At 43.1% G+C, this 19707-nt stretch overlaps 1 protein-coding gene and 1 long non-coding RNA gene across 6 annotated transcripts in view; one reads left to right on the top strand and one right to left on the bottom strand.

Moving 5' to 3' along the window:
* TMEM132E (transmembrane protein 132E) overlaps window positions 1-19707 on the bottom strand; it is a 714010-nt gene that overhangs the window by 5824 nt on the left and 688479 nt on the right. The window lies entirely within an intron of this gene.
* LOC117348903 overlaps window positions 1-19707 on the top strand; it is a 304186-nt gene that overhangs the window by 205412 nt on the left and 79067 nt on the right. The window lies entirely within an intron of this gene.

Here is a 19707-nt window from a genome sequence, read left to right as displayed (position 1 = left end):
TGGCTTTGTCTTGATTCAGCTTTAATTTGTGATCTCTCATTCATTTTGACAGTTTCTAGTGTAGTGTGTAGTTTGTTTGTTGTGTTGGGGTTGGTTTGGTCGGAAGGCAGGAGGATGGTGATGTCATCTGCATAGCTGTATGAAATTATGCCTATTTCATCCATATGTGGCTATGTAAAGGTTGAAGAATGTTGGAGATAGTGGGAGCCTTGGGTGACTCCGCAGGGGTTGTTCCAGGATTCCGACCGTTCCTTGTTTGCTTTAACTCTGTATTTTTTTGAGCGGAGGAATCCTTCAAACCAATTATAGACTTTGCCTATGATTCCTATTGCCTCTAGTGTTTGTAGTAGGATGTTGTGATCTACTAAGTCAAATGCTGCTGTGAAATTGAGTTGTATGAGTAGCATTTTTTTGCGTTTACTTAGGTGTTGTTTGGCTGTGTCTAGGAGGGAGAATAGTAGTGTTCTGCTGAAGCCTGATTGTGAGGGATGGAGTATGTTGTGGTTTTCCAAGTATTCAGTTTAGTGTTTAGCGCACGGTAAAATGGCAAGAGCGCCTTAGTAAAAGGACCCCCTAGTGCTTAAAGTACCTTACAGGAAAAAATAACAAACATGCCCTAGATACAAGGCTCATACTATTACTATACACATTTGTGTTCAGAGATGCGATGGATAATGAGTCCACTATGTGAGCAAACAAACCCACTGTAGAAGCGACTCTTGTTCTCAATCACTACAAATTGGTTTTCATACTACTTTTTCTTGTGTTGAATATACGTGCTCAAAAAAGATTGTGAACCGTGCTGAATGGTCTGCAATGCTCCCGATGCTCATTGAGTTCCTATGAGCGTTGGGAGCAGCGCGGGCCATTCAGTGCGGCTCTCTGTGCTAGAAACTGCTATTGCAGTTTCATAGAAGAGGGGGGTTAGAGTTTAAAGCATGGGTCCTGACGCATTTTGCCGATTGGCTGCTTCAGAGAAATCCGGATATATCTTGGGTAATTTTGCTCACAGGATCACTGCTTCATGTCTGAGCCTTGAAAGTGGACGTGTCTGTTGATGGTTTGCTATTTTTAACTATTCAGTTAGAGTCGGAGCAATTCAAGGCTGGGATTTACTTATTTTCGGTCTAAAAAAATGGGACCACATCTCTCCTTTTTACCAAAAGCTTCATTGGCTACCATTTGAATCCAGAGTACTATTTAAGTTTTCTTGTATCTGCTACAAAGCAGTGTTTGGTATGCTTCCAGGTTACCTCACTCCTCATTTTACTCTGAGTCACTTCAACAAGAGCTCCCGAAGAGCACACTTGTTCACATATCCTTAAATAAAACTCTGTCACTATAAAAGTTCCTAGAGAGAACCTTTTCCTTCCAGTCGGCCAAAATGAATACATGGCTCGCAAAAATTGCTTTAGACGCTTCCTCCTATCTAGACTTTAGAAAACAGATAAAAACCTATCTATTTAACAAGCTAGGATCTTAATTGTTCTTAATCTTTTCTTCCTTTTAAATTGCTATTTTCTTTCAACATAGTCAACTTTCTTCTTGTAGGTCCTTCAGAACTTCAAATCTGATGTTTGCATTTGTACTATTTATATTGCATTGTATATATTTGCATTCGATCACTGTAAACCACTTAGAACTTTCAGATATGGCGGTATACAAAAATAAATTATTATTATTAATTAGTGCAGATATCCAGTCTACTATTTAAGTAAGTGCCACAAAGGCATAATCAGACCTGACATTTTAGATGGGCTAAGAGTTAACCTGGGTGGACCCTTTCCATCCCCACCCTTGAACATACATACAATTTTTTAACCTTCCCCTGCCACCCTTGCATCCCTCTCTCCCCTTCTTTTCCAGCCAGTGGCAATCAGAGTTTTATTCGCTGCCACCAGTTTAGTCAATCAACTAACAAATATTCAGTTCAAAATAGTTACCAATGAATCTCCTCCTTCCACTGAAAAACTTGCACAATAATTTAGTGGTAAAATATGCAAGATTAGAGATACTATGCCCTCAGGTCGATCTGACCCTGAGGAACTGGATTTTAACGTTTTCTACATCTACGGAGGATATTGTCACAGACAGAAAGTGGATTAGTTTTCAGTTGCCATCAACACAAAAGGTTCAAGGTTAGCTCAGTGTTTGCTTGATACCTGCCAACATTGTGGAAAATCCTCAGCGAAAATAACCCACTGATACAGTAAGTAGTCAGTGAGCCTAATGAAACAGAAAATAACATGGCCCTATAATATTATGAAAGGCCAGAAGTGGTGTTTTAAAACCATATAGACCAACATACCTTGGCTATCTTAAATATAAGTACAGTGGTACCTTGGTTTAGGAGCTTAATTCGTTCCAGAAGCACTCGTATATCAAAGCAAAGTTCCCCATAGGCCACAATGTAAACTCAAACAATTCGTTCCACAACCAAGGTTTGCTATGGTGGCCCAGGGGTGGGTACCTGCCTGAATTATGTCCTGGTGCCGCAGCCCCTTCAGTAGGGTCACTTCCTTCTGTCGGGGTCCCCGTACAGCTGCTCCCTGCTTCAGGACGATGCATCTTCTCCGTCTTCCACCAGATTGTACTGGTTCCTCACTGGCATGTCTCGTCTCCCCTCCCCTCTCAGCAGCACAGTCAGCAAAGCCCCAAACCATCTCTTGTACTGCGGCGAGGCTTGCAGGAAAGGACAGCCCCAGGCTGGCAGACATGGTGCATCCATCTGCTCCTCCTGAGCCCCAGGCAACACAGAGAACAGTCCCGGGCAGAGAGGAACAGACACCTTTCCTCTCCGTTGATTTCTGTGGCATGCTCCTATACAGCCACAGCCGCAGCTCACTGGCCCGCGCTCATTTGTTAAAAGTGAGTGCACGTGGCTGGGGGTACGACTGGCGGCGGAAAGGGAGGGAGTTGAGAAAGAAAAAGATTGCGTGGAACGTAGGTGCATGCGCGCAAGAAGAGCACCTGCCAATTGCCAAAGGAAGCGTGCTGGTGCGTCAGGAGTAGAGGGAGACTGCTTCTGTTATTGGGACGGCAGACAGCTTAATTCACTCGTGTATCGGGACAGCGCTCGGTTTGCGAGGTAAGATTTTTGGAAGCGTTTTGCTCTTCTTGCAAAACACTCGCAAACCGAGGTTTGACTGTACTACTATTAATTATTTCTATAGCGCTATCAGACGCACGCAGCGCTGCACAGAGTAACAAAGAGTAAGAAAACAGTCCTTGCTCGAAAGAGCTTACAATCTAAACAGTCAAGACAAACAGGATGTCACAATTAAGGGGAATGGTTAATCTGCTGGCTGGGTTGGAGGGCAGAGGAGTAGGGTTAAGGATTGAAAGCTATATCAAAAAGATGGGTTTTCAGTCTGCTTTTAAACAAGGGAAGGGAAGGGGTTTGATGAATAAATTTGGTAATTTATTCCAGGAATAGGGGGCAGGTAGATGATAGGAACGAAGTCTAGAATTGGCAGTGGAGGAGAAGGGTAACATTAAGAGTGACTTATCTGAGGAATGGAGTTCTCTGGGAGGTGTATATGGACATCTGTTGTTTCCTTTTCTGCTTCTTCCTAGACTTTCATATTTTTTATATTTAAGACAGCCAAAGTATGTCGGTCTTTATGGTTTTAAAACACCACTTCTGATCTTTCATCATTTTATAGGGCCATGTTATTTAGTTCCCTCTTCTTTTCATCAGTCTCACTGGCCACTGTTTTCACTGAGGATTTTCCACAATGTTGGCATCATTTTTCACTTCTTTTAGACTTTCCTTTTTTTGTGTGTGGATTAATGACCACCGTCTGTCCTGGAATATCAAGATATGAGCATCTTACTTCATGTCTCTGACAACTGCATTGGCTGCCAGTTGCATTTAGAATTCAATACAAAGCAATTATGTTATGTCACCAATTTTTATATGGCACGATCCCTGAATTTTTTAAAGGATTGATATCTGAGTATCAACCATTAAGATCATTGCGCTTTGAAAGTTCAGCATTGCTGAAAACGAAGGCTAATCCTAAATATGTGGAAACAGATGCCATGACTTTTACATGCAGGGGTTAAGCTGTGGAATAGCCTGGTTGGTCAAATCCGAAAATGAGAGATAAGAGCTCATTTAGGAAAATGCTGAAAACACAATTATTTGTAGATGCATTTCTTTGAGAAATTGATTTTATGTAAGGATTGAATCTGTTTGTTTTGTTCTAACCTTGTTCTGAATTTTATAATATTTTATCTATGTAACTATTTGTAAACCGTTTTGGTATAGAAATTTTAAAAATAAATAAATAAACTTCAACATGTTCCTTGTGACCCTGTTGGCTCGCCTTCTGACATCACTTCCTATGCGCGGTACTCGGAAGTGACATCAGCGGGAGAGATGACACAGTTACGAGGAGCTCATTGAAGTAATTGCTCGTGGCAACTAGAGGTACAGGAGAAGGGAAGGGGGCATACATGTGGCGAGGAGTGGGAAGAGGTGCCCCCTGCCCCCCTTATTATGCCACTGGGCACCGGCATCTCTCTGCCCCCATGCCACACTCATGCTCTCCCTTCCCCGCCCCTCCATTCATACCTATTTAAAATCTTTTCCAGCATGAGCAACTACTTCTAGCCTGCTGCTCACACTGGCCTGGCTCCCTCTAAAATCACTTCTGGGTCGTGGGGCCAGGAAGTGACGTTGGAAGGAAAGCCATTGTGATGCTATTCCTTGTTTTTATTGTAAATTCCTCTGCAACTAATTCCTTGTGGCACAGTGTTTACAAGTATACTGAGAAATAAAACAAAAAATTTTTGAAACTCTTTTCTTTCCTACTTAGGTAGATAAATTATTGAATGCCCCTCATACATGGTTCAAATCCTATTTGTCAGCCAGAGAACAATCAGTTCTGTTCAGCAACCGCACATCATTACCTTGGGCAATGAACTGTGGGGTACTACAGAGATCTATACCGTCTCCCATTTTATTTAATATCTTCCGTAAGCCTCTGGCTGAGCTGCTTCGGTCGATGCACACAAAATTTTATATCTATGCTGTTGATTTGCAAGTCCTCATGCCCACTGAACCAGATCTACCTAGTTTGAGTAAACCGACTGCCTGTCTGCAACTCAAGAATGGGTGCGCATCAAACTCTGCCTGAACCCAAGCAGAATAGAAATACTTTGGGTTCCTAACACAAGTGAAAAAATACCTGACATCAAACACCTTTAGGAAAGTATGAACACCCGGTATAATCACAGATCAGAAATCTTGGGATACTGTTAAACTCATCACTCACTCTGATCCTGCAAATTGAAACAACCTTTAAAAATTGTCTTTATCACCTATGAAATCTCTCTCCATATATTGAAAACACAAACCTGACCACAGTGGTCCATGATACAATAACGTCACCACTAGACCAAACCAAAGAGAGTTTGTGCAGGGGTTAAACTGTAGAATTCACTTGTGAGTCAAATACAGAAATGTGGTGGAAAAGGCAAATTCAGGAAATTACTTAAAACTCAACTGTTCATAAATGTCTTTTTCTAGATATTGATTCCTCATAAGAACATAAGAATAGCCTTACTGGGTCAGACCAATGGTCCATCAAGCCCAGTAGCCCGTTCTCACTGTGGCCAACCCAGATCACTAGTACCTGGCCAAAACCCAAGGAGTAACAACATTCCATGCTACCGATCCAGGGCAAGCAGTGGCTTCCCCCATGCCTTTCTCAATAACAGACTATGGACTTTTCCTCCAGGAACTTGTCCAAACCTTTTTTTAAAACCAGCTATGATATCTGCTCTTACCACATCCTCTGGCAATGTGTTCTAGAGCTTAACTATTCTCTGAATGAAAAAAAAAATTCCTCCTCTTGGTTTTAAAAGTATTTCCGTGTAACTTCATCAAGTGTCCCCTAGTCTTTGTAATTTTTGACGGAGTGAAAAATTGATCCACTTGTACCCGATCTACTCCACTAAGGATTTTGTAGACTTCAATCATATCTCCCCTCAACCGTCTTTTTTCCAAGCTGAAGAGCCCTAACCATTTTATTCTTTCCTCATACGAGAGAAATTCCATCCCCTTTATCATCTTGGTCACTCTTCTTTGAACCTTCTTTGATGGTTTCTGAGAATCTCTCTATAATTGTTTTGTACAGCCTCTTTTTGTTTTGATTTTTGTTGCTGATTTCCCCAGGATTTGCTCATTAATGTTTTTATCTTGTCTTATAATATTATTTTTTTTTTTATGATTTAAATTTTTATTATGTGAGTGAGTCCACCTTAAAGAAACTGGGATTGGGATAAAATGGAAGCTGCAGTTTATTTTACCACCAAAATACTAAATCTGCAAGACTGAAGGTGAGGATGACAGACCGGCATGGATAGAAAGGGGAGGAAATGCCAGGTCAGGATGCCCCCTGGACCAGCTTCTTAAGTAGAATGGGTGAGGTGAAGAGGTGAAGGGGAAGAACTTATGAGTCTGGAAACAGAATTAGAGAGAGAGAAAAATAAATAGTAGGCAACGGTGTTGAGGGAAAGAAGTTGGACTAGGATGGTGTGGAGAAAGGAGGAAAAAGATACTTGAAAGGAGGGCAGTTGGGAAGAGAAAGGGAGAGATGGTGGACCTAGAGGTAGTGCAGAGGAAGAGAGAGATATAGGATGGAAGGGTAGGGTAGTTGATAAGAGTAAGAGAAAGATGATGGATCTGTGGGGAGGAAGGGAGAGATAAGGGAGGATAGTTGGGAAGAAAAGGGGAGAGATGGTGGACCTAGGGGGAGAAAGGCAGGCAGGCAGGGAGAGATATGGGGTGGGAGGAAAGTTGGTTCTGAGGATGGAACGTAGGGAGGGAGAAATGTTAGGTCTGGGGTGGAAGAGAGAAAGAGATGCAGCATCTCTTTTTTCCCCCTCCTTCTCATAGTTCAGCATCAAGGAGGGAGGAAGAAGAAATGTTGTTTAGGATTGATGGGAAAAGGGGAAAAGGAGGGTTCTTTTAGAGGGAGGGTTCTTTGAGTGGGCAGACTTATTGGGCTGACGGCCCTTTTCTGCCGTCATACTCTATGTTTCTATGAGATGGGTGCACGTGGATGGAGAGGAGGGGAAGACATGGAAAAATAGATTGAGAAGGAAGCAGAAAGATGGAAAAGAGTTGAATGTTAAAGGTTAATGCCAAAGATGGATGTAGGGTGGAAAGTGAAGGAGACAAAATTAGCAAATGGATAAGAAGGTCTTGGAAACAGAGTTAAAACCACAGACAAAAGGAAGTGTAGACAGAGACTGGGAAAAGATGATTAAAAAATAAATCAAACAACAAAGGTAGGAAAATGATTTTATTTTCAATTGAGTGATTAAAATATATTAGTTTTGAAAATTTACATCTGCTGTCTATATTTTGCACTGTTCAGGAAGAAATTCATTTGTTTCTATTTCTCTTGTGTTGTACTGCATGCAGAGTCTGGCATCTTAGGGCTTTGAGTATATTAGGATCTTTAGTTTGTGATTCTATATTTGTGTTCTGCATTCTGTGACTGAGGCCAGGTAGGAATGAATGTCAAGAAGCGCTATTGGCATCATGACCCCAAGTAGTACTTGTTGGCTCTCCTTCAGCCTTTTTTAACCTAAAACATTCCTCACTTAAAAATTAGTGAATACCACTGTACTAGGAGATGGAGAGAAAAGGACAGAGAGATATAGTCTGACAAGAGTGGAGAGAGGGAGGAGGGATTTTGGAAGTGGTGAGCCATGTGGAAGAGGTCAAAAGGGGGATGACAAGAAGATGAGTGAGAGAATAATGAGTACAGTGGAAGAATGGGGAGTAGATAGAAGGAAATAGGAGGCTGGGAAAGGAGTGAGATGAGAAATGGGAGAGCTAGGGACTGAAAGGAGATGGAAAATTGATAGGTAGCTGTAAATTTTAAAATAATAAGGGTGAGAAAGAGGCAAATATTTCTGTGGACGGAGGAGGAAAACTGAAAGGGAAAAATCAATTTGTTGGAGACAGATATAGTGAGGGAATGGAGCAAGAGAGAAGAGGAGAAAAAATGGACAGCAGACACTGGAAAGAGAATTAGTAAGATAGACAAAAAGCTGAAAGAGAAACGGGGACCAAGCCGATGGAAAAACAAAATGCCAGACAAGGTAGAAAAACTGTTTTTATTTTGAATTTATTAACTGGAATATTTTAACTTTGTGATATATGCATCACAAATATATTTATTTGTATTGTATTAAGTGGCCCTGCCAACTGAAGACTTCTTTCTCTGGTCCGGCAACCAGAAATCTCCAAGCTTTGCAGCTAGTGGCACTATACCCAAGATGCCACTGTTTTCATGCATGCATGCTTGAAAGCCAAGCCAGGGTGGGGGAAAAGAGAGGCAGCAGCAGTTCTGAAATACTGCTACCAGCTGCAGAACTTGGAAAGTTCTGGTCACTAGACCTGAGGAGGGAAAGGAGGTGGTCATCAACTGGTGAGGCCTGGGGATCCCCACCAGCTATACAGCAAGGGAGATGTTCATTTTCAGAAGGCCTAAGCTGAAAGTGGGAGGCCCAGCCCTCTCTCATGGTTATGCCACTAAGGGCCAGATGCACTAAGAGGATTAGTAAGACTATGTGGGTTTGCACCAATCCGATTTTTTGGCCGATTCAGAAAGAACTATTGATGCACTAAAAGATTTGCATGCAAATGATTCACGCGGATGTTCCTCGTAATTTACAACTCTGCCATCTGATTGAGTGCAGTGAGAGCAACTGTCACACATGTGTAGAGACGGCAGGAGAAGCCCGAACAGCTGAGAGGCAGGGGAAGCTCCCCGAAAGCAGCCTCCTGCCACTCAGCCATTCAGGAAACCTTTTTTTTTCTTTATTTTTTAAACTGGGCACAGAGGCTGTGCGTGTTACATATACACAATATTTGCCCCATAAGAAAAAAAACAAATACCCCCGGCTGATGATGGCCCTCCCCAATGGCAAACCCCCCATGTGCCAGTGAAAACGGTAGGAGGAATGCCCACTCCCTCCTGCCAATGCAACTCCCCCCCCTCCCAGTGACAGCAATACGGGAAGGCCCATTCCCACATCCCCCCAAACATCTCCTATCCTCCCTCCCATAAAAGGCAGGAGGGATGCCCACTTTCTCCTGCCACTGGAGGTCCCCCGCCATCCCCCCATATCTTTTTAGACACGGAGCAGGACGGAAGCTCAGTCTGTCCTGCCCACAGGCTTGCCGCTCTGAAATGGTGGGCATTTCCCTCCCTGGTGCATCATGTGATGCACAGGGAGGGGCCTAAAGCCCTGATTGGTGTTTGAGCCAATCAGGGCCTTAGGCTCCTCCCTTTGTATCCCGTGATAGAAGGGGGAAGAGTCTTAGGCCCTAATTAGATGAAAACTTATATCTAGCTCATTTTCAAAAATAAAAGATAGATGTTTAGCATCTTTGAAAATAAGCATTTTTCCTGCTGGGTTTGTGGACATCTTGCACAAAATGTCCAACCTCAGATTTAGGCATTTTTTATTATGCGGTGAAATAACACATGTCCTGTCATTTACATTAAAGACATGAATTATGCTACATCTGGAAAAAGTTAAAAAGTTAACTATTTTAGATACTGAGCCTAGTCCTATATTAGTAAATACAATTCTAAATTATTAATTTATTTTTTTCCACACTGCTAGTAGCAAATGCAAAAAAAGAGCTTTTGATATGCCACGCTGAAAGCTAGGATCTGAGTGAATAAGTATACTTGAGTCTCCTTTGATTTTGGGAAGGTGCTCTTTGCATTGGCCATTAAGCCTAATCTCCAAGTTTCCAAGTTTTATTAAAAATTTGATTAAACGCTTATAAGTAATTTCTAAGCGATTTACATTAAAAGTTAGGGTATAAAAACATTTAGGCATTATTGAGACAAATACTCACTTCTATTTGTGCGTCATGCATACCTATCCAGGCTCAAGGTGACATCAAGAGAGGAAGGATTAGGAGAAGAGAGGAGTAATCCTGACATGAAAGATTTGGTTCAAAGGTAGGTCCAGGGAATTTAAAATAGCTTTTTTTTAAAAAATGGCAATGTTATTTATATTTTAGGAAAGCTGAGACTAACACTCCCAGTCCTGAAACAGAGGGGTTTAGCAAGCTTTCCGGTTACAAAATGAACTTCACTATATCTGAGATCTTTAAATTGCATCTGGCCCAGACTCTGGATTCTTTGAAGTACCCGGGAGGGAATTTGGTATGAGATTTTGCTAATTTGCATGACTTAAATTATAGCCTTTTGCTTAAAGAAAATGCGTAGGGAGTTTGGACGTATGGGCATCGGGTAACTTCTTGTGGCTTGGCTGCATAGCAGTTGTTAAAATGAGTATCTTAGAGTATACGGTTTATTAAATCTTGATATACTGCCAAATCTCTAGTAAAGGTCAAGGCAGTGAATAACATTTACAATCGAGAATTTAAAAGAAAAATCTCCATCAATATAGAAAAGCACATTCTTTAGAGTCAAAAGTGGTCCCAGAAGACTGGGGAAGGCAGATGTGGTCCTTCTCCACAAAAGCAGAAGGAAGAAGTTGGGCATTACAAGCTGGTAAGTAAATTCATGAAAATGCTTTTAAAACAGAGAATAGTAACATTTTTAGACTCTGGTGGTTTACAGAACTCAAGGCAACATGTTTTTTCTAGAAGCAGGTCTTGTCAGACAAATCTGATTTGACTGGATGACCACAGAGTTGGATTGAGGGAGAGTGTTAGATGTGGTGTATTTAGATTTTAGCAAAGCCTTTGACGCAATTCTACATAGATGAATAATAAATAAACTGAGTGTCCTTGGTATGGCCCCTAAAGTGTCTGACAGGAACTAGTTGAGTGGAGAGAATGACATGGGGACAATTTTTTTCCCGTCCCTGTAGGAACTCAATTTCCCCGTCCCATCCCCGTGAGTTTTGTTGCTGTCTTTGTCCCATTCCTATAAGCTCTGCCTTAACTGTACAAGCCTCAAACACTTATGATTTTAAAGTGTTTGAGGCTTGTGCAGATGAGGACAGAGTTGTAGGGATGGGGGAAGGACAGGAAAAGAACTCGCCGGGATGGGATGGGAAAATAAGTTTCTGCGGGGACGGGGAAAAATTGTTGCCGTGTCATTCTCTAGTGGAAAGCAACAGAGGTATCGTATATACTCGAATATAAACCAGGATTTTGGGGCTAAAAAGGGGTCCCGGTTTATATTCGGGTCAATGCCCCCTCTCAGAATTTTTTAAGGCCGCGGCGGCCGAGCTCTGCCCCCCTCCTCCTCCCTGCCCTATCTTCCTACTTCTGCCGATCATTGGTGGAGGTGCAGTGGGCAGGAGCAAGCTTTCTGAACTTCTGCCCCGCTGCTAACTGGCTGCGCAGATCCACTTAGTCCAAATCAGCGGCACGAGCAGCAGCACGATTTGGTGCTGCTTCTCGGCGCTGAGCGGCTTCCTTACTGGCTTCCGCTTACTGGAGATAAAAACTGTATCTGAATTCAAGAAAGCTTGGGACAAGTACATAGGATCCCTAAGGGAGTAAAAGGGGAGTAGATGGATGTGCAGACTGGATAGGCCATTTGGTTTTTTCTAAGCTTTTATTTATGACCCTATTAATTGAGTTACTTACTAGGTGTCTGATTTTTGATTGTATCTGGCAGTGCAGACCCTCTAGGATTTCAAAGCATGTGATGTATCATCCCTGATGAAAGGTGGGGGTGGGAGGGCCTATTATGCAGATGTGGAAAACTAATGGAATGGAAAAAAGGGAAGCAGATGAAGCAATGGGTTTGAGTGGAGCAGTGGTTGGTGACGGAGGTCCTGCTCAGAGACATCCCATGGTAGGACAGGATAGGTGGGGAAAAGGCATGGGCAGGTAAAGCATTTTTGAAATTGATACTTTCCCTGCCAGTCACGCCTTCCTAAGCCACTTTCATATCTGTAGTATCTACTAAGCAGACATCTCTCTCTGTTATCATATGCTTTTTACATCCAGGTAACTGTATCCTATCTTTAAAGTTTGGGAAGACAAGGTTTGTTTTGTCTAGGGCAGGTGATGGGGGTCAAAGGGGGCTGAGGTCTTTTAGGAGCTTCAAACATAGTATGGATTGTAGAGGAGAGATTTAAAAAATAAATAAATAAATTTGCAAGTACTTTATTATATTGAAAGCAAATTTAAAACTGGCAACTTCAGTGGGCCTTTATGTGGTTTGAAGAGTTATATTCAGCATTTAAAGGGGAAAAGCATGGGCATAGGTTTTTTTTTTTTTGGGGGGGGGGGCAAGAGGGCCATTGCCTGTCATCTCACTTCGTTCAGTTGCCATACTGGGACAGACCAAAGGACCATCAAGCCCAGTATCCTGTCCCCAACAGTGGCCAACATATTGTAGGTCATAAATACCTGGCAAGATCCCAAGTAGAAAAACAGATTTTATGCCGCTTCTCCTAGGAATAATCAATGAATTTTCCCAAGTCCATCTTAATGGCCTATGGAGTTTTCTTTTGAGACATTATCCAACTCTCTTTTTAAACTGCTTTTGCCACATTCTCTAGCAAAGAATTTCAGAGTTTAAGTACATAATAACATAGTAAATGGTCCAACCAGTCTGCCCTGTAACTACATGCATTACAATTTCATGATTGAATTGTTTGGGTTTTTTTCTTTGTTTCTTCTGGGCCACAAACCTTAGAAGTCTATGCGGTACTGTCTCCCTTTTTTATATTTCTAGCCATTTGCTCTATGGCCTGTGCTTTCGCCAGATGCATCTCTCTCTAATCTTCTTTCATAAAATTCTGGCCTAAAAGATATAGGGCCTCTTCTATCAAACTGCGCTAGCAGCTTTTAGCACAGAGAGCCGTGCTGAATGGCCCGCGCTGCTCCCGACGCTCATAGGAACTCTAGGAGCGTCAGGAGCAGCGCAGGCCATTCAGCGTGGCTCACCGCGCTAGAAATTGCTAGCGAGTTTGATAGAAGAGGCCCTAATCTCCTGTTAATGAGTCAAAAAAAAAAAAAAATCAAAGATTAGACTAGATTTCTATCCAGTCTCTTTTGTGCTACTATTTTTACATTTCACAACACCAATTCTTTTGCCTTTATTTACTCTACCACTACTTTGGAGAACCATTTCAATTTCCTTTTTCTCTTGTTTTTATTTTCCTTACAAAAAGGTCTGTAGTCATTTTTATTGCTCCTTTCAGCTTGGACCACTGTCTTTCCACTTCCCTTATGTCCTCCCATCCTTTTAGCTGCTTCTTCAGATACTACCCCATTTGGCTGACTTCCACTTTAACTAATATAGCAAACCAAACCATTTGATGATCACTACCACCCAGATGGGCACCCACTTGGACATTAGAGACACATTCCTCATTTGTGAGCACCAGATCCAGTTCCATCACTATTTGTCTGAGCAGAGCCCCTTGAAGGGCATCCACTATCTCCTGACTTCTCTCTGATTCCAGATGGAACGTTCCGCATGTTGAGTGAAGAATGGTTTGTTTTAAATCTACCATTTAGTAGCTTCATTACATGCCTCGCAGTCTGAGTATTTTTGGAAAAATAAACAAGTGATTCACATATATCCATTCCAGTGGCGTACCAAGGGTGGGGCGGACCGCCCCCAGGTGCAAGCATGAGGGGGTGTTCCTGGCTTTAGAGTCATGGTCCGGGAGCTTTCCCTTCTCATGGCCTGGTCCCAAGGCTCTCACCCTTCTCTCCTTTTTCAGTCCGATGCTGCCAAGCTGAAAAAACTGCCAGCCTCAGCAGTGATTCAGTGGCGTTGCCTGCGGCTCCCCTTCCTGCTTTCCGTGTCTGCCTGGTCTTTCTCAATGATGCAACTTTCTGTTTCCGCCCGGGTGGGAGCCGCACTCAACATCACTCAATCACTGCCGAAGCTGGCAGTGTTATCAGCTTGGCGGCATCGGACCGGACAGGAGAGAAGGGTGAGAACATGCTGGGTCTGAATTAACTGTTTTGTTTCTTAAGTCCAAAGGGAGGGGGCATTAAGAAGCGCTAACTGAACTTTTTTTTTTTTTAGTACAAAGTGTGTTTGGGGGGGTGTAAGGAGTGCTAACTGGACTAACAGGGTTTTAAAGAAAGTACAAAGTGGGGAGTTTTGTATAAGGGGGAGGCGGGAGTGTCCACAAATGCTGGGCCCCGGGTGGCAAATGTGCTAGGCACGTCACTGATCCATTCTACTCTACAGCCCTAAGCTGAAGAGCCCACTGTAGCCTTTCCTTTTAGAGAAGTTGTCTCATCCACTATATCATTTTTGTCACCCTTCTCTGTACGTTTTCTAATTTTGCTGTATCTTTTTTTGAGATGAGGTGAGCAGAATTGCACACAGTAATTGAGGTGCAGCTACACCATGGAGTGATACAGAGGCATTATAACGTTCTCATCTTTGTTTTCCACTCTTTCCCCGAGTGAAATGGTAATTCCTAACATTCTATTTGCTTTCTTACCTGCAGCTGCACACTGAGCAGAGGGTGTCAATGTATCATCAGCAATGACACCTAAATCCTTTTTCTAGGCAGTGATTCCTAATGTGGAAACCTGCATCACGGAGCTATAGTTCAGGTTCCTCTTTCCCACATGCATCACTTTGTACTTGCTCACATTAAATGTCATCTACCATTTTGATGCCCAGTCTTGCAAGGTCCTCTTGTAATTTTTCACAATCCTCTTATGATTTAACAACTTTGAACAAATTTAGTTCTCTTTAGTTTTGGCTTCATTGACCATGGAATGATTTTCCAAAGGCTGCTGAGCAGGAATGGCGTGCATTGATCATAGAAGGGAGGGAATGTCTTCAGCAGCAGACTGGCTAAGCTATTGAAGGGAGCTTTAAACTAGAATCGTTGGGACAGGGTGATCAAAGCCCGCAGGTCGGTAAATACCTTTACACAAATGAGAAAAAGGGGCAACATCTGGAAAGTAGTATATACTAAAGCTCAAAGTATGGGAAACAAGGTTCTATGATGGAAGAGGCTGAGTTGGATTTAGTGGCGATCATGGAGATTACATTACATTACATTAGTGTTTTCTATCCCGCCAATACCTTTCAGTTCAAGGCGATTTACAAAAAGAGTTGGCCTGGGCATTCCCAGGGAGCTTACAGAGTTAATAGATAGAGTGAATTTACACGAATTGAAGACTAGCATGAGCGATGGGTTTTGGGGGAGGGTTTATAAGGTTTTTGATTAGCTCATTGACAAATTTTTAAAAAACTATAGTTTTGTGATTCATGGACAGCCATGACTGGGATATCAATCATAATAAACCCTAAAGCTTGCATGCGCACTTCTAATGCTGTGATCCCTGCCTCCGTGATTTGTAGCTCCGCGCAGAGACATGGTAGTACAGCATACGGCGCGTGCGCCCATGGCAGTTTGAGGCAAGTGCGCAAGTAGCGGTTTACATCACTTGCAGCGCTTTCCTGAACTTCTTCAAGCTGGAGCCTGCGGCGGTTTGTGTGCGCCAGTTGCCCTTTTCACTCTATACAACGTGATTAAAAAAAAAACGGAAAAAGGTAGGTGGGAGAAGGGGCACAATAAACAGACAGGCAGGGGGCAAGGAGATAGATAGACAAACAGAAATAAAGACAAACACATAGAAAGACAGGTAGGTGGGAGAAGGGGCACGAGAAACAGAAAGGCAGGGGGCAGGGAGATAGACAGACAGAAATAAAGACACACACAGTGAAAGACAGGTAGGTGGGAGAAGGGGCATGAGAAACAGACAGGCAGGGGGCAGGGAGATAGACAGTCAGAAATAAAGACACAAACACTGAAAGATAGGTAGGTGGGAGAAGGGGCACGAGAAACAGACAGGCAGGGGGCAAGGAGATAGATAGACAGACAGAAATAAAGACACACACAGTGAAAGACAGGTAGGTGGGAGAAGGGGCATGAGAAACAGACAGGCAGGGGGCAGGGAGATAGACAGTCAGAAATAAAGACACAAACACTGAAAGATAGGTAGGTGGGAGAAGGGGCACGAGAAACAGACAGGCTGGGGCAGGGAGATAGACAGACAGAAATAAAGACACACACAGTAAAAGACAGGTAGGTGGGAGAAGGAGCATAAGAAACAGACAGGTAGGGGGCAGGGAGATAGACAGAAATAAAGACACACACACTGAAAGACAGGTAGGTGAGAGAAGGGGCATGAGAAACAGACAGGCGGGAGCAGGGAGATAGACACACACAGTGAAAGACAGGTAGGTGGGAGAAGGGGCACGAGAAACAGACAGGCAGGGGGCAGGGAGATAGATAGAAAGACAGAAATAAAGACAAACACACAGAAAGACAGGGGGTCAGGGAGAGAGATTAGAAAGAAAAAAACCAGACAGCGTCCAAGGAGAGAGAGACAGACAGACAAAAAATATAGCAGCCAAGCAGAGAAACAGAAAGAAAAAAATCAGACAGACAGATTGCGGCCAAGGAGACAGAAATAAAGAGAGACAGATAGCGGCCAAGGAGAGAGAGAGAAACAGAAAAAAAAAGACAGACAGATAGTGGCCAAGGAGAGAGATAGAAAGAAAGACATACAGAAAAAAGGGGCAGGGAGAGAGAAAGAAAGCCAGACATACAGAAAGAAAGAAAGAAATTAACAAATGCCTGTCTACACATCTATTCTAGCACCTGTTAATCTAATGGGCTTAAACACTAGACAGGGTAGGAAGAAAAGAAGGGAGAGTGGCATTATATGTTAAAGATCGTATGAAAACTACACAATTACAGGACCTACAGGCTAAGGATTAGGCAATGTAGGTCAAACTGGAAAGAGTGAATGGAAAATATATTTACATTGCTGTGATATACAGGCTAAGCAAAAAAAATTGACCCTGGAGAATTCACAGAGAAAAAAAATCCAAGAAAAACCAAAGAAACACTGTTGAAACACAACGTTCCTGATATGGACTTTATTAAAATATTAACATAGCAATCCACATAGAAAACATTCAGGACCCAGTCCATTGGAAACGTTGGACCCAACACGGTCCATTTTTCGACGCAATGTCTTCCTCATGGATCCCTGCTAGTCCTGGAGTGGAAAAGCTAAACAATCCAAAAATGCAAATGCACAGAAGTTCCGCATAAAACCGCTGCAATAGCCAGATCAGTAAAACTGCACGATAGAAGTGGCGCCACCTTTTATTTAGGAGTTTGAAGCTATTTATCCAGTAGTCTGAAGCCCTAGAGAAAGGCAGCGCATAAATCCCTCGAGGAAGATTCTTTTCAGATTGAAATGCCCACAGCTCTAGAAGAGGGCGTCGGGATTCTGTGCTTTGTATTCAGAACTAATTGTGGCTGATTCCACTATAAGACAAGTGTTGCCTTCTTTACCCTTGTTATGGTGACATTCCAGAAACCAGTGTCTTGACAAAAACAAATGCTATGTAAGAAACCAATGATTTGATCAAAATTAACGTTCTAATAACACAGAAAATTAATATTTAAAAAACAACAACATAGACTTAATAACACAAATTTATGTTTTAATAACACAGATAGCACATACAATTAATTTATAAGGTAGGGTGAGGGAGTGAGCATATATGATTAAAAAATGGATCACAGGATGCGGACCTGGAATGGTATTTAATCATAGGAGGTCCTATGATCTGAGTTTCTAAAGTTTATGTTATGCTCATCTCCCTTGGTAATATTTGGTGTTTAAAGAGATCTTTATAGAAAATCAAAATATAGTAGAATAAAAATCCTTTTGGATGATAAGATGAAGTTATGAAACCAGAAATTGCTTTGGGCAATTATTGATTTTTTGGAATAATGAGATTATGATAGTTCTTACAATCATCCCATTACCCTCTTTCTTTTTTAGCAATCTCTTGAAATGGGTAGGATGTTAATTTGAGAGCCTATATCTGATTTTCTCATATTTAATGTTAACTGTGTTACCGACAGGTCTACCGTTTTTGTTTTTTAGGGGTATTTTAATGGCACAGATATTTTGCGTGTATTACACATGCAAAATATCTGTTCCATTAAAAAAAAATTTAAAAATCCCCCACCGCCACTGCAGGCCCTCCCCAATGACCCGCCGACAATCATGCGCCCCTCGACAATTGCCATGACACCACATGTGCCCCATGACGTTCCCCCCATGTGAATATGGCAGGAGGGATGCCCACTCCTTCCTGCCACTAGACGCTTCCCCCAATGCCCCCATCCCGCGCCTTTGAGTCGGTAGCAGGAGGGGTACTCAGTCCCTCCGCTGGCTGCTGTCAGCAATGTAGGCCTTAGGCCCCTCCCCGGTGCATCGGAGAGAGCCCCCAGGAAAGAGACTTGGGAGTACTTGTAGACAAGTCAATGAAACTGTCCGCGCAATGCGCAGCAGCGACAAAGAGGGCAAACAGAATGCTAGGAATGATCAAGAAGGGTATCACAAACAGATCTGAGAAGGTTATGCTGCTGTACCAGGCCATGGTACACCCCCCACCTGGAATACTGCATCCAACATTGGTCGCCGTACATGAAAAAGGACATAGTACTACACGAAAGGGTCTAGAGAAGAGCAACAAAAATGGTTAAGGGACTGGAGGAGTTGCCGTACAATGAGATGCTAGAGAAACTGGGCCTCTTCCTCCTTGAAGAGACTGAGATGGGACATGATCGAAACATTCAAGATATTGAAGGGAATTGACTTAGTAGAGAAAGAGAGATTGTTCACCCTCTTCAATGTGAAGAGAACAAGAGGGCACTCGCTAAAGTTAAAAGGGGATAGATTCCGTACAAATGTAAGGAAGGTTTTCTTCAGCCAGAGAGTGGTAGAAATCTGGAATGCTCTTCCAGAGGCTGCTATAGGGGAAAACACCTTTCAGGGATTCAAGAAAAGGTTAGATAAGTTCCTGCTGGACCAGAACATATGCAGGTAAGGCTAGACTCAAATAGGGCACTTGTCTTTGACCTAAGGGCTGCCGCGTGAGCGGACTACTGGACACGATGGACCACTGGTCTGACCCAGCAGCAGCAAATCTTATGTTGTTATATGATGCACGGGGAGGGGCCTAAGGCCCTGATTGGCTTAAGCACCTCTGGCTCCTCCCTTGGGAGGGGCTTTAGGCACCTGGGCCAATCGAGAACTTCCTTAGGGAAGAGCGTAAGGAAGTCTCTGATTGGCCAAAACAATGGCCAATCAGGCCCTAGGCCCCTTCCTGGTGCATCCCACAATGCACCAGGAAGGGGCAGGCCCACCATTCTGAGGAAGGCGGGCAGGCCTGCCGGCTGGTTGGAGGGAGAACCCATCCGTCTAGCCATCGATTAAGGTTAGTGGGGGGGTCCGAGAGAGGTTGTCTGGCAGGAGGGCTTGGGCTCCCTCCTGCCCGGTAATTGTGGGGGTATGAGGGGGGTTGTGTCCCTGCCCCATTCCTGTAAGCTCTGCCTTAACCGCACAAGTCTCAAACACTTTTGATTTTAAAGTGTTTGAGGCTTGGGTAGATGAGGATGGAGCTTGCAGGAATGGGGCAGAGACAGGCAAAGAGCACGCCAGGAAGGGACAGGAAAATGAGTCCCCGTGGGGATGGGGAAAAATTTGTCCCAGAGTCATTTTCTAAGTGGCACCTTTTCTAAAACTGGTGCTTATATGTGTGTTCTGATTTACATACCTCCTACGTCTCTATGAAAGGTCCTACCAAGCTGGCACAAAACAGAAAGATGTTCTCCTGCTACTCATTTTGGCCAGATGCATGTACCTTCCAATTC

The sequence above is a fragment of the Geotrypetes seraphini genome, chromosome 15 (genome assembly GCF_902459505.1).
Source record: "Geotrypetes seraphini chromosome 15, aGeoSer1.1, whole genome shotgun sequence".
Classification (NCBI taxonomy): Eukaryota; Metazoa; Chordata; class Amphibia; order Gymnophiona; family Dermophiidae; genus Geotrypetes; species Geotrypetes seraphini.
Note: the sequence above shows the minus strand (reverse complement) of the source record. Positions and strands in the feature narration are given on the sequence as shown.